This window comes from Mustela putorius, unplaced genomic scaffold (assembly GCF_011764305.1).
Source record: "Mustela putorius furo isolate JIRA1106 unplaced genomic scaffold, ASM1176430v1.1 tig00003870_pilon_pilon_pilon, whole genome shotgun sequence".
Taxonomy (NCBI): domain Eukaryota; kingdom Metazoa; phylum Chordata; class Mammalia; order Carnivora; family Mustelidae; genus Mustela; species Mustela putorius.
This window is the reverse complement of record NW_025422022.1, coordinates 4,780,150-4,795,780: the sequence shown is the minus strand read 5'-3', so window position 1 is coordinate 4,795,780 and position 15,631 is coordinate 4,780,150. Positions and strand designations below refer to the sequence as shown.

General features: G+C 47.4%; 1 long non-coding RNA gene across 1 annotated transcript; it reads left to right on the top strand.

Annotated features, from left to right (window-relative positions):
• Positions 1–5,716: 5,716 nt before the first annotated feature.
• LOC123388054 lies at positions 5,717–14,546 on the top strand. The gene is made up of 2 exons (XR_006602589.1): positions 5,717–5,805; positions 11,724–14,546. It is a non-coding gene; the product is annotated as an uncharacterized LOC123388054 (long non-coding RNA).
• The last annotated feature ends 1,085 nt before the right edge of the window (positions 14,547–15,631 follow it).

Here is a 15,631-nt window from a genome sequence, read left to right as displayed (position 1 = left end):
CTTGGTTGGAAGAAAAAAGAAACTTGGTTAGTGAATTTAAATAATGAAGTAATTTTTCTTTTTTTTTTTAAATCTTGAACTTGGCAATACACATCGTCTCTCACTGGGGTTTTGATCGGTTACAATTCTTGGTCTTTCATTTTTTATTTTAGTTCCAAAATTAGATGTTAGCTTAAATTTAAAAATTATAATCTGTATATCCAGCTACACTTGAAATATTCACCACATTTTTGGACGGCATGATTTATAGCTGTAACATCAATACATTTATTCTAGTTTTACTAAATAAAATCCTACTTTGAACTAATCTCTCCAGCTTAGTGAAGAGCAACCTTCAACTCCTCACTGCTAGCATAAGCAGCATTTTAGTGTAGTACGGGGCAAGAACAGAGCTGACCTGCAAACTTTCCAGCAATTTTAGGCCTCTTACAGAACTTTACCAGTTAATATTTGTATGCTTTTATTCTTTGTTTACACAAAAGCCTAGACTTTTATAGTAATTAATTCTATATATAACCTGAAGTTCTGGAGATTTTCCCTTTTTCAGACTTTGGATTTATTTAGGAGTATGGCTCTGAAGTTCAGGTACCAATAGCTGCCTTTTTAAAGGCAATAGAAAAGGAACTCATTTATTAAACATCAGCCGTGGACTGTTCTCTTGGGCCTCTCCTTTCATCATCTAATAAAGCTTCACAACAACTCCCTAAAGGAAGGTGATTCTCACTTTACAGAAGGGGAAAAAAAGGTTACAATTTGATTTTAGATTCAGAGCTTTTTCTAAAACTCCCACATTCTTTCCCCTGCACCATGTTTAAGATGGAAATTTTATAAAACCAAGCATTTGGGCAGCTTACTAATACTTGGTTTTCCAGAATTCAGCAGCCGAAAAGCTCTAATAAACTCAACATTACTATATCTCTACTTATACTATACAGTAGTATATAAATGCCACTCAACTCCAGAATACTAAAAAATAACCCCAAAGAGACTCTGAGCTGTTACAAATTGATTTTTGTGTTAGTTTGTGGTGTATCCATGTAATTCAAAATTTATATATGATAATTGAGTCATCCACAGAAACCAACTTAATCTCAATAATGACACCTCTTTACACTTGATTAACAAAACATGGTCTTTAAAAACTTTTTTTTTAAGATTGATACACTAGTTTGGCTGGATTTTTAAGTTTTAAAAGGTTGAAGATTCATCTTCATGTTAAAAGAGGAATGTGAAGTCCAGGTGACCTCTGAACAATGGGTTTGAACTGCTTGGGTCCACTTATATGTGGATTTTTTTTATTTTTTTTTTCAATAAACCCAGTTCTGTAAATGTATTACCTCTAACGATTTCAATCTTTTTTCTAGCTTTATTATGGGGGGTCGTATATAATACACATACAAAATATCTGTTGATCACCTGTATTATTGATGAGGGTTCTGGCCAGCAATAGGCTAGTAGTAGTGACATTTTTGAGAAGTCATAGGTAGTGGATTTTTGACTGCAGGAGAATCAGTACCCTGAAGCCTGCATTCGGGGGTCGGCTGTACTCGTGCTTTGGTTATACAACTACACAAAACTGGGATTGTAGGTTAAGCTTCTGTCTTCTTTCTGTTCAAGTGTGGATTTCCCTTAATGGGCACCATGGAGCATCAGAAAGAAAATCCAGTATTCTCTAGAAAACGTGAAGAACAACCATTACGTAGATTTTTCTAGTGCCTGTGATGATCTGTCCCTTCGGTTCTCTCTCTGTTTCTCTGCGGGCTGTGAATTCTGCATCTTATTTGACTTTTATCCCCGGTTTCTTGCTTGCAGTTTTCATGTGGAAACCTAATCACAAATGTTTAAAGAAAGAACGAGAAAATGTGGGCTGGTTTTCTTTTGTCATTCTTCCGTGGAATTGTGTTCAGAAGTGTTCTTAGTGATAACCCGGGATCATTGGCCATTCTGTGAGGCTGAACAGAGAGAGGTGGTTTGGTGTGCTAGCCTTTGAACTGGGACTGTAGTCCACCCTGGCCTCTAAGCCGTGTGAACCTGAGAAGGCAGCTCATCTGTGGAGTCTTAAAGTCTTTGTTCTTTTTAAATTGAGAGATACTTGAAGTGTCCAAATGGATTCTGTTACCTATAAACCCTTAATACAGTGTTACTAAATGATTCTTGAATTTAGTTAGCAAAACCAGAACTAAGGTATGGAATGGACTCCTCTATGGCTGCCTGGGTTCAAATTCAGCTCTTATTTAGACTCAAGTTACATCATCTCGTTGGCTTCCATTTTGGGTGCCTACCTTTTAGAGTTGGTAGCTGTTCAGAACTTTGCCTAGTGCCTCAGAAGCTACGTCAGTGATCGCTTCTGCTAGTATAAAGCGCCATATTGTAACATCCTGTGAAACGTGTCACTGGGAGGTGTACATGGTACTTTTTGGACTTCAACATGGACAGTAGTTAAATTCTACTGTAGAGGAAAGCTAAATAGTGGTATTTTCTTTCTTTCTTTCTTTCTTTTTTTTTTAAGCTAGAGAGCGAGCGTCTTAAGTTGGATGTGTAATGGAGCTCACGCTCTGGATGTAATGAGGAACCAGAGCAGTAGGGCCTCCAAGGGGAGTTTTATTATCATCTGTTAGAGCTTGCCCATCATACTGAGAATTCTCTTTTTCAGAACACTTGGAGCAGCTGCCATGTTTTCCAGTGATGGCATTGCTGTTCAAAACACTTTATACATTCTCCTCATAATTTCTTTGAGCTTCACACAGAGCTACCCATAGAGAATCAGTCTTAGCTGTGTATTTTCAGAAATCTATTTGTCTGGTCATCTTACATTTGTCAAAATAGGCGCTGAGGTTCTAAAAGCATGTGAGAAAGGAGTATGAAATATTTTCATCAAGAATAGTGTTCAGATCGAGCAGGTGTATGTATATCAAACATGTGCTCTGTGTTCCACATACATTCCTATTCAGTCCTCACAACTGCCCTAGATAACTCCATTATCCATCAGGCAGCTGCTTCAGGGAGCCCAGAGGCATCCATGGTGCAGATCGGGTCCATTGCTGCCTCCAGCTTTGCTGGAACGGGACCTGTGACGACTCGGAGCACCTTCGCATTCACGCACAGAATCTACTTACCTATGCTCTAGCTGCTCAGAGTCTAGTTGGATTGCTCGATACTTCCCCTGAAGCAGATACCTTCTTCTGTCTTTCTGTGTTATCACAGCCAAAAGTCAAGGTAGATTTATCAATACTCTGGACAGTGGCTTTTTTAAAGAGGACCTGTTGCCATCATCCAAGGTAGAAAATGTAAAGTCGTTGGTCCTCAGTATGCATGAAAACAGGACTTCGTCCCTTGAACTCTCCTGGATGGTTTATTATTGTTAGAGTCACGTGTGTTTTAAGGTCTTGTATTTAATACCTCAGACTGTTCATGATTGAGTGAGCTTTTCGTGGCTAAAAATATTGGTTACGTATTTCAGTTTACCCCTGCAAGTTGCTGGCATTCTGTGTCTCCACTCAGCAGGAAGCAGGATCTAGAGCAGGCTGTGGTCTGCCTGTCCTGAAGCCGCCTGCAGAGAAGGTAGTGGCCGAGGAAGGACTCCGAGGTGGTCTGAAAGTACTCTAGCTTGACGCAGTAGTTGCATTCCACCTGGGTAACCCACATCTGGTTTAGACTGAAGCCCCTGCCTGGCAGTCATCTCATTTTGGGAACCACAGGTAATATCCTGTGACCCTGTGGTCCCTGTGGTGACTTCACATGCCTGATGGCCTGATACTGGTTTCAAGGAAAAATCCTGGTTGGGTGCCATCTTGGTCTGTGCAGTGAGACTGCAGTGAGACCAGCACCTTGTCTTGGTCTGAACAAGGTGTTCAGAGCTGTTACTGGGCCTTCTTCATTGTCACCAGTCCCGTCTTTCAGATTCCTGAGACCTTCTGACCCCAGATGTGCACCTCCTTTCCCTTCGTCCTCACCGTCTATGACTTTTTCCCTTTTGTGCACACCTATACGAAAACCCTCCTGTCTTTTGCATGATTCTCTTGTCCCTCTAACTGCGTTCCTGTTTTGTTTTCTCTCTTTGTCCAAGTATCTCTTAAACTACTGGATTATTTTTCTTCGCTAGGCTTTCAGGCTCTTAAATTTCTTTTGATTTAGCTTCTGCCCCAAAAAAACCCCTTCTCAGGATCTCATGGTTCCCTATTTACCAGCCTTCTGCACTCTGAATTCTCTGGCCTCAGCTTGTGTGATTAAGCCGCTGACCACCAGCGTACCCCCAACCCCTGGCCCCGCGCCAAATTTCCTCTTCGCTTCTGTGATGCTCTTGCCTCCTTTTCTTATCTCTAACCCCAAACTCAACCTCATTGTCCTTCTCTCTGTACTAGGTCTGGAGAGCTTTATCAGCTGTTCATTACCTCAGTCCTTGCTGCTTTTCCTGGTGCCATTCTAACCACCTGTGATTGGTTTTCACTTAAACTTTCTATTCTAACCTGGAACAAACAAGTCACAGATGTTCTTTCCTTCTGTGAATCTCCCCATCTGACTGACTTCTCACCAGTCTCCAGTAACATGGCTCCCATTTGTCCAACATGAAATCTAAGTACAGTCATTTGCACATAAGCATTTAACAAATTCTTACTAATTTTAGCTCTGCTATGAAGTAAATTAGGTTGTAATTCTCTCTACTTCATAATCTAACAATTTCAGAACTTCAAAGACATCTGAACTCATTCATTATAGGCAAAATACCTCTTGTTCCAAATATTTCTTTTTTTATTTCCTAATTCATTGCAGGAGGTCTTGAGTTTGCTCTTTTAATTCTAGTGCTTTCAGACTCAGAATGTGATTCCTGGCATATTTTCATCAGATTACTTAGGACAGCTTTCTTCTTCAGGTTTTATTTGATGACTGTCGGGGATGTTCTCTGGCTGTCACTCAGGACTGCTTAATGAAAGTGGGCCTGATTAACCCATAACTTCCTTGTGCGCCTTTGAGAAATGTTGCTGCTCCATGAGTATCTGGAAATCACAGTTTTTCAGTTTGGTAAACCCAAGAGCAGCCGTTTTCTTTGCTATTTCCAGTGGTCTAGCCTGCCACCTAAACGGGTCTGCTGTCCTGTAAAATGCATTTTAAAATACACATACACCTCAATTAAAACTGGTCTTGAAAGTATTTGTACGCAGTACAGAATGTTTCCAGAATTGCTACTGCGTATTAAAGATGAGAAGCTCAAAGTGAATCTGAAATGCTAAGCAAAAAAAAGAGAAGTACAATATTGATATTAATTTCCCCCTGGAATTTGTAAAAAGAAAAAAAGCCTCCCACATTTTCTGCTTTTAAAATTCTGACATTTTAAGCAACAGAGTCTTGCTTTAGAATAAAAACAATTTAGGATCACTTTCACTTGTGCTGTTTGTCAGCTAGTTGACTTTTCACTTGATGGTCCTAAGTCACGCCCCCATCCCAACCCCCACCCCTGTCCAGTACACATTGAGAGTTTGGGTTCCCAGTAGTTGTACAGACTGCATATCCTGAGCTCGTGAACATTTTTAAGCAAGCAGAGAGGCATCTTTCAAATTCCTCATCTATGTTGATGAGTCCGTACCTAGAATTTACTTTTCAAGGTTTTTTTTTTTTTTTTTAAGATTTTATTTATTCATTTGACAGAGATCACAAGCAGGCACAGAGAGAGGGGGAAGCAGGCTCCCCGCTGAGCAGAGAGCCCGATGCCGGGCTCAATCTCAGGACCCTGGGATCATGACCTGAGCCGAAGGCAGAGGCTTTAACCCACTGAGCCACCCAGGCACCCCTACTTTTCAAGGTTTTATGGTAAGCAATAGAGCTGAATGAATGTGTTCTTCATAGAAAAAGTATGGAGGTCTCCAAAAAACTTTGAAGATGCAGTGTTTATAGCTATGTAACATTTTTAGTCTTTCCTAAAGGAAAAAATGAGGTATCAAAAAGTATTAGGACAAAAAAAAAAGTATTAGGACAGTAAGAACCAGCATTTTAAAATTTCTTGTCCACAGTGCTTAAAACACTCAGTATTAAGTAAATGTCAGATTAGTCCAAAGTCCGAAGACCAGTATACATACAAGATGCTAAAGCAGTTTTTGTGGTAGGGTGTTAGATTTTTTTTTGTCCCTTTTCAAAATGTTTTAAAAATGCTTCTATTTTATAATGGAAGAAATAAGTGTTAAATTTATCTGAGCCTCCTACAATGAATATAATAATCACAATAGTTGTGGGCAGCTTTGCTGTAGCTCAGAAAATGAGCCAATTTAAGAAACTTGGATGTATTGTCACTTTACATATTCAGAGAAAATTAAGATTATTGGTGGAAAATCCTTGAGAGTATTTTTCCTTTTTTCCTTAAAGGAACTCCAGCTCCCCCTGCATTGTTTTTTTAAATTAATAAACTACCTCTGCAGCTGGCTTTGTGCCAGGCCCCGTGTTGCGTGCTGCCCCTCCTGCCCCACTCTGCCTCCCAGTCCCTGTGCCCACGTTGACCCAGTGAGTCCAGTCCTGCCCCTCTGGCCACTAGTCACACTCCAGTGATCATGGAGACCACTGTCATCCACGGGCGATCTGGTCCTCCCCGACTTGCTCCCCTCGTCCGAGCCATCAAGGTGGCATCTGCGTCCCAGCACTGTTTCTGATTGTCTGTCCACCCTCACCACTACCTGAAACTACCTTGTCCTTCCATTATCTGTCACCCCTTTATGAGGAATTGTATTTACCAGATCACCAAGGCTTAAAATATTATTGTTTAGTATACAAAATACACAAAATAGTATACAAAATACAAATAGGATACAAAATACAAAATAGTATACAAAACATGGTAAATGTTTTAATAAATATGAATTACTATCCCAGCCATACAGTGAAGTATGTATATCCTCATTTAGAAAATGAGGAACCTGAGTACACAAGTAACTTGGTAAAAACCACTCAGCTACTAAGTGACAAAGCTGAAACAGGAGCACGCACATGTCTGTGTCCAGAACCTTCAGGATTCTCCTGCCTTCCTCATGATGTGGAAGGTTTCCAGGTAGGAACCCAGTCACTGTTCCCTGAAAACCCAGAGAAAATAGGTTGAATCATGGTGCCCGCGTCTTGGCATCATCTGTGCACACAGGCCTAAGACTTGCAGGCTCATGTGGCAGACAACAGCACCTGGAGGATTCTAGAGAAGAGGCCAAAATGGCCTCTTGCTTGTACATAGCAGCTCCCAGAGGGAGCATTCACCAACACAAACCTCAGCAGACTGCAAGCAAGTGCCCAAGAGTTGCTGGAAGGGCGGTCATTACACTGTGAAATCCCGTAGGTGAGTTCTAGAAAAGGAAGTGGGACAATAGGGAAATCACAGCTGTAGCTTCAAAATGAAGTCAGTTCCCAAACTGTGAGTGAATCATAACCTTAAATATTTCTTTGTTAAATTTTTTTGTATGACTTAGCAGACAGTTCAGTTAACTATTGTAGGTGCTCAAAAGCTGCCCACCAGCCATTATACAATCACCGTGAGGAAAGACAAGAAAATAGAAGTGCAAGCCCTGTCCAAGTAGTATTTCATGTCAGGAGACCAGCTGTGCTAAGATCTTTTCAATTACTAAGTTTGTAATAAGGGAATGATTCATTACTTCTGCATTTGGGTTTCATAATTTTGAATCCGTAGTACTCTTCTAGAACTCTCCGAATGATAGGAAAACCCTTGAAAGCCTAACCATTATTCCCCAGGCCAACCTTGGTGCTTGTCTGCCTGAGTGTGTTTTGCTGCCCTCTGCTGCTAACCGTTGGTACAGCAGTGAAGGTCCTTCGCAGGGCTGCCCCTTGGCATTGCTAGAAAGGTGAGGAAGAACTGGGAAGAAGCCAAGTCTGTGTTAGGAATTCTTCTTTCCTAAACAAACTACTGCTCCAGCCCATGCAACCCAGCCAGCCTCTGCATGCCCGTGCCCCACCCCAAAACAAACATCAAAGTGAAAAACTGCTTTTGCTAAGATGTCAACGGGATGATTCGGATTTTTAAGTTACTTGAATGATCGTGTCCGTGATGAATACTATAGCCCTGTGCGTCACCTGTGGTGCTGGCCAGCCACCGCTCTGCTCTGCCTCTATAATGTACACACACACATACACACACACACACATTTACTTCAGATGAACTAACCAAATATTTTTACTTGGACATCAGTGCAATATGATGGTTAAGAACTATTGGAATTAGATTTTGTTTGACTCAAGGCTCACCCATTCAGTGGCTGGATAACCTTAGATGAGCCACTTACCTGGCCGCAGCCCGCTTCTGTAAAATGGGATAATAGTACTGAAGTTATTAGTTACTAATATTCAGTGAATATTTATATAGCCCTCACTGTATGTCACGTGTCCAGCTTTTTGCCCAGTGTAGCCCTCTCTTCTGTATCCCCCTCTATGGACACCTCCACTGGGCCAGGACCCCACTCCCATCCTTGGACAGCTCAACTCAGACAATTCTTTCTTCAACCCAAATCGGCCTCCTCGTGCTATGTCACAGTTCCACTTTCCAGATCATCTTAGAAAAAAGATGCTTTCCCTTGGGACAGCCCCATGCATTTGAAAAGACCTGTCACTCCTTCCTCTATTGAAACGCACCCTTTAACCGGGTTAAAGTAAAAAGTAATAATCACTTCAACCTACCTGGATTATTTTTTTTTTTTTTTCTAAAATCGTCCCGTAATTTTTTTTTCAAGGGAGCACTGTCTTTATTAAGATGATGGGAAATAACGTAGCCACTTAAAATCTTACGTTTGTTATTGAATAATGCAAGGGTCCAAAGTAAAGATTTGTAGGAATTAAGGATGGAAAAAATTCCCTATGTTCTCTCCCTCCGAAATGCATCACCTCAACAGTTACTTGCCCTCAGGCAGCGTTCACGAAAGCAGTTGCCCAGAAGATCGCCCCAGGGAGACTGGCTTACAGCTCAGAGTTCCGGGCTCCGTCCCCAGAGCCTCTGACTCTTGCTCTGGGCCGGGGCCCAGGAATCTGTATGTTTGATAATAAGCCTACCCAGGGCTCCCACGGACTGCAGCGTGCCCCAGGAGAGCCGGGAGTCCCACGTGAAGACACTGCCGAGTGCAGAGTCGCAAGCCCATCTGCCCTGCTGCCTTTGGGAGCCTCTGACTCGCCCAGTGGCAGGATGACATTTGTACCACAGATGGCCATGGTTTGCGGGCCCTGACCACTCTGCTGGGGCTGCTTCCCTTGCTCCTTCCTGTGGCTCCTGCCCTCTTGCTGGATGCCGCGGGGGTGGGGGCAGCTGAAGGCGGCGGCGGTGGTGGCTGACCCTTGGAGCACTTCCTGTGATCCAGGGACTCTTCTAAGCATTTTACTGGTGTTTACGTGTGTCATTGTCAGGACCCCCCCCTCCCCCCGCCATGAGAAGCGTTCTAATCCCATCGTGTTGCAGCCCAGTAAAGGGAGGCAGAGATGGAGAAAACAAATGGATCTGTCACCCGGCTTTTGAGCTAGGCCACCCAGGATTCAGACCTGGCAGTGTGACTCCAAGCCCTGCCCCGGCAACCCAACCTCTCCTGGGGCCATCAGACCCACCGGCCAATTTGCACATAAGCATTTAACCAGTGCGTTGGGACCAGTGTCCCAAAGGCACCTCAAACTCAGCACAGAAACTGGTCATTTTCCTCTCTCAACCACTTTCTCCTCCGGTCTTTCCTGTCTCAGTTGGTGCGGTCACCGCCACAGGAAACTCCCTTTGCACAGGTTACCACCCCCCTTCCTACCTCTTACCACTCTCCTCTCCCCTCAGTTCCTGCACTTGACAAGCACAATTGCCCCATATGGGGGGTGGGGGTGCTGGCCTTGCCTGCAGTGCTGGGACAGCTCTGACCAGTGTCCTGCCGGGCTTAGTCCCTTCAAGCCGGCCACCCACGCACTGCGCCGGGCCGCCTGACCCCGTCACTCTGTCCTGCGTAAAACTTTGCTGCAGTTCCCCACAGCCCGCAGGACCAAGACCCTCTACTGTTTGTCTAACCTGACCTTCAAACCTGATCTCTCACTAGTCCTGACCTTGAACTTGGACCCCCATTGAACTGTCTGTTCCCTGCGTACACAGCACCCTTGCCACCTCCTGGCCCTGTCCCCAGATGGATGTGCCGACGCCAGGCCCCTACCTGCTGGCTGAGTGTCTAGCTGGGGTAACCTTTCATTCTGATATTTCAAACCTATGGAAAAGTTGCAAAATACTGTAGATTCCCTGTAGCCTTAACCCTCACCCTGATCATTACTCTTGAACATTTTGCCACATATATATACATGCACACACTGTACACCTGTTTGAGAGTGAATTGCAGACACGCCCCTTTGCCCCTGAACACTCCAGTGTTTATGTCCTAACTACAAACACATGCTCTTAGACAACCAAATGGCAGTTCTCCACGTCAGGAGAGAAACAATGGTTTTAGGAACTGTCTCAGGGATGCTCATAGATCACGGGTAGCATTTGTTATGTCTCCTTAATTTTTTTTAAAATTTTATTTACTTATTTGACAGAGAGAGGGAGAGAGGAAGCGTGCACATGAGCTGGGGCAGAGGGAGAGGGGGAAGCAGGCTCCCCGCTGAGCAAGGAGCCCGACACGGCTCGATCCCAGGACCCCGGGATCACGACCTGAGCCGAAGGCAGAGGCTTTAACCCACCGAGCCACCCAGGCGCCCTGTCATGTCATGTCTCCTTAATTTCTTTTCACCTGAAACCCCTCAGTCTCTCTGGGCTTTTAAAGCATTCTTAAGGAGCACAGGCACGCCGCTTTGCAGACTGTCCCCCAGCCCGAGCCCGCACACTATTTCCTTGCGAACAGGTTCAGATTATGCCTTCCTGGTGGGAATGGCACGGCAGCGATGTGGAACCTTCTCAGTGCAGTGAGGCAGGAGGCCCCTGGGGCTGCTGGCTTGTCCCGTTACTGCCACGATGATACTGATGGTTTGGGAAAGGTGGGGTCTTGGTAGTTTTTCAACCTCGGTTTTCAGGTCCCCTCTTCAAAGGAAGCTTCCCCCACGCCCCTTCCAGGCACCCCCCCCCGCCCCCGTTAGTTCTGGGCTCACTGTCCCCATGAGGCCGTTCAGTGCCATCTGATGGAACACTGGTGGCGGCGTGCCTGTCCTCCCCCTTCCCCTGCGCGCTCGGGGCTCCGGGAGAGCGGGGACCACCTCTCGCTCCGCTGCGGGGGCGCGGCCCAGCGCAGGTGCTCCACATGCTGCTGCGTGAGTGGAAGGATGAATGAAAGGATCCGGGAGCCCGCTCACTTACAGAGCAAAAACCCCAGCTCTCTCCGCGGCAGGCTTCGTGGCTTTTTCTGCTTTACTTGTGGAGCATGGCTAAGCTAAGTGCTTTATTTCTGTGTCCGCCGGGTTCTCACCGAAACCATGGGAGTCTCACTAAATTCCCGTCAACGTGTTGATCCTTCCTTTGTGGGACACACAGGATGGACCAATTTTAGAAACCTCGAACCCCACTTATAGATGCTCCCACTTGTTTCTTCCTGGAAGGCTGGGCAAGGGGAGGAGGGAGATTCTCCGGGTCTCTGATCTGGTGAAATATTCGTACCCGAACGAGTGGGAAGCGTCTTTGGGTGGGGGAAGGCGGGCGCACAGCCCCGTCCCCTCTGTCCGGCCCCTCACTGCACTGTGGGGAGGGGCGTGATTCCGGGCTGTCCTGAAGCCTCTCAGGTCACTCTCTCCCTTTGTTGTTGCAGACGCAGGAGGAAGGAGACGCACTGATGCTGTCATCAGACCTCTCCTGCAGCCTCCGCCCTCTCCCGGTGTCCAGGTGCCCAGGCTGCGCACTCTGCAGAGGCTGCCGCAGGAAACCCCCCCCGGACGTGCGGGTCCTGGAGACTGGCCATCCTTTCTGCACCGTTTTGCTCTCTCTGACACCTAGGACCGCACCGACCGCTCAGCAGGATCCTCCCCCGGCTCCCGCTGAAAAGTCACCCCCGGGAATGGCTGTGGGACCAGGGCTCTGTGGCTTCTGATTGACAGCTGTTGTGCGTTGTTTCTGGGTGGAGAGTTCCCAGGAAATTGGGCCTCCCCTGCCAGCAGGTAGGATGAGGGTGTGCGGACCCGCCGGCGAGGACCGGGAGAACCGGAGGACCCAAGCAGTAGATTCCTTTAGCTCAGCTTGCTCTTACCCCATTACATAGACAGTGGCCAACGTCAGGAGACCAGCGGCTCTGGGTGAAGGGACCTCACCAGCCCCTGGGACACGATGGTTGTGACACATACCTTAGCAGCTTCCGGTTTCATCTTAGGGACATGGTCAAAGATGAGCTGGGCCCAGAGGGGCCTCGGTTGGGGTTGGGCAACCGCAGCTTGCGGCTGGGCCTCGGGAGTGGGAAGAGCTGAGTAAGGCTTCCCGGGAAGGCAAGTCCCCAAGCCTTATCAGTGAGCGGCGTCCCTCCACCCCCGCCCCCAGGCCTGCTTTCCGTGTGCTGGGGCTCTTCCTAGGCTCCCCCGGGCTCTCTCATGACGCTGACACGAATTAAGTTGAATGGCTTTGAGTTGCATTGGACTGAGCTGAATTGGACTGAAAGGCCTACAGCCAAGTGTGCCTCTTGCTGAATGCCAGGCCCTGGGGAACTGCAGGCTCGTGGTACGGTCCCGTCCACACCCGCGGGGGCCTCTATAGCGATAAGACTCCAGACTCGTGGCAAGAATATGGGATGAGAAGGGGCAGGGAGGGCCTGGGAGGCTCCAAGAGGACACGCTCTTTGGGCTGAGCTTTCAAGGACGGAGTGGGAGCTTTGGAGAGAAGAATATGAAGGCAAGAAGGACGGAACAGACCGGGGGGAGCCACGCAGAGGGTGTTTGGGGAACAGAGGGGAGATGGCAGAGAAGCCGATGACCGCAGTTCCCCTGACAGATGATACCGACATGCACGCGCATAGGCAGAGTCACCCAGAGAAGATGCCTCACGACCGCCCAGAACATCCCCCACACCTAAAGCAGAATCCCAGGAAGTTAGCCCAGGAATCTGCATTTTAAAACGAGCGCTACAAGCGAAATCCATGTTGGAGACTCACGGTCAGGGCCTGGGGGTGAGCCTCTGCTAGGTGACCAGTTCTGGTGTCAAGTAGGTAACTGTCACCCTTGGAGCAGGTCAGAAACAGACAGCTGGCCCCAGCCTGAGGGGACCTGGGTATTTGCCTTGTTGGGCATATGTACCCAGGTGGGGGATGGGGTGCTGCTGGACAGCCAGTCAGAGGGAGACCCTGCTGACATGAGTTCCAAGAACTCAGCCCACGGGTCCTTCTGAGGCTCCAGTCCTAAGATTTGAAGCATTCACATTTGATCAGCTGCGTCATTGTCATCTTTTTTTTTTTTTTTTTTTTTAAAGATTCATTGATTAGAGAGAGGGAGGGAGTCCCAAGCCGACTCCTCAACGAAGCGTGGAGCCCGACGCTGGGCTCTAGCTCATGACCCTGAGATCATGACCCGAGTCGAAACAAAGAGTCAGGAGCTCAACGAGACTGCACCACCCAGGCGCCCCGAAAACCTTATTTAAACGAACTAAGGGTCCCACCCACCCAGAAGAGAACTCAAGTCACAGGCATCTAGTCCTAGGCCGTGGGAACCCTTTGCTTTTCCAAACAAAAAGAAACACAAAAAAGCAAGACACTTTTCTTATGTCTCCAAATTCTAGAAAGATACGTGTAATGAGAGGTGAGGGAAAGACAGTGAGACCGCGGCCGACCGAGCTTGGCACCGCAGGAGCCCAGCAAACAGGCCCACGTGGCCCAGAACTCACGGGGCCCAGTCTTGGGAACGCGAGCCTTGTGCTCTCCTGAACATCAAGGGAACGCTTCTCCCAGGAATGCTGGTGGGAATCCCTCATGCTTCTGGGGAGCTTCCCCCGTGCCTGACCCTCTGCTGCCTGCTTCGCAAGCAGGAGCGCCTCCGCGCCATGTTCTTCCCTCCCCCCGGGACCCTATCACGACCCGCATGTCGGTGGTGTCAGACACACACAGAAAAGCGATCAAGGGCAGCATACTGGCCTCCTCAGGTGGCCACCACAAATACCACAGCCCGGGTGGCTTCAGTGACAGAAGTTTATCTGCTCACGGCTCTGGAGGCTGGACGTCCGAGATCAGCCATCAAGGTTGGTTTGTCCCAAGGCTTCTCTCCTTGGCTTGCGGATGATCACCTTCTCCCTGGGTCCTCGAGAGGCCTATCCCTCCCGCCTGAGTGTCCAAATTTCCTCTTCGGGTAAGGACACCGGTCAGATTGGATTAGGAACCCACTTAGGGCCTCATTTTACTCTTCGAAGGCCCCGTCACCATAGGCAGTCACGGGCTGAGGTACGAGGGGGACATGACTGAACGAGCGAATCTGAGGGACACAATTCAGCTCACAGCAGGCCGGATTTCCTTTACTATAATCTTGCATATACGTGTGTGTGTGTGTGTGTGGTTAAGAGCTTTGAATGACGTAAGAAGCTCCATTCGTCAAGCTTAAGCTGTCCTTTACCTCACGACGCAGCTTATCGTCAGATAAATGTTATATTTGCAGCCTCCTGAAAACGTGTGAAGCCCCTTCCATTTTTAGGATTCGAAGCAGCTTCCTGGTGAGCCTCTCTCTAGTAGAATTAAAAACTGAATTCTGGGCCCCGAATTTCCTGGCTGTCGCCACCAATATGTGATGCCATAGAATGTGGAGGACCTTTTCCAACAACACTCAGGACACGAGACCATGACTCCCATTGGCAAATGTTCATCGCACATCCACGGGGCCTCAGGAACCCATGCCTCCCACGGGCAGTTTGTGGGAAGGAGAAGGGCTCCCAGCACCTCCCAGAGAGCCGACGGGATGTCTGGCAAGGGCATGACCTTTCTTGGGGTTTGGGTGGGGGGCACCACCGGAAGCTGCCAGCAGAGGGACTGCACCCCCAACGGCAGTCCCGCTCCCCAACACAGGGTCCTTGCTCCCTTTAGAGCATGGGCAACCCTAAAATGAATAGATAATAGAGGATTTTGTATAACATGTAGAAAGAGGCATTGAGGTCAATTTAGAGGAAACATGAATCCTTTTCTCTCTAATCAGAAGTAAAATTAAGTCCTCCCCCAGGCCCCAGCTCTGTGAAACAACTATGGCTCCCATTGTCCTCACCGGGAACCCCTTGAAGGGGCTTCATTGTCCCCACATAATCTTGGATATGGGAAACTATGGGTCTATCTCCAGGAAGGCCTTAAGTAGTCAAAGAGGCCTGGGGAGTATCATTCCAGGGGGCTTGTACTTGTTTGAAGCTCTGTATGCACCTTAAATTCTGAGTAAGAGGCCAGTTATACCCATTTTCAAGATAAGACATCAAGGTCCAGAGGATCTCAATCAAATGCAGGTAGCAGGGCTAGGATTTGAACCCAGGGCTGTTTGGCTCCAAGTCCCTTAAGCTTTGCGCTGTATCTCACTGCAGGATACCGGGAGAGGGGTGAGCGCCAGCCTTCTGCACATCAGGAAGTCCCAGGGAGCTTTTAAGATGCCCAGTGTTGGGCTGCCCGGGTGGCTCAATCGGTTGAGCGGCAGCCTTTGGCTCAGGTCATGATCTCAGGATTTTGGGATCGAGCCCCCCATCTGTCTCTGTGCTCAGTGGGGAGTCTGCTTCTCTCTG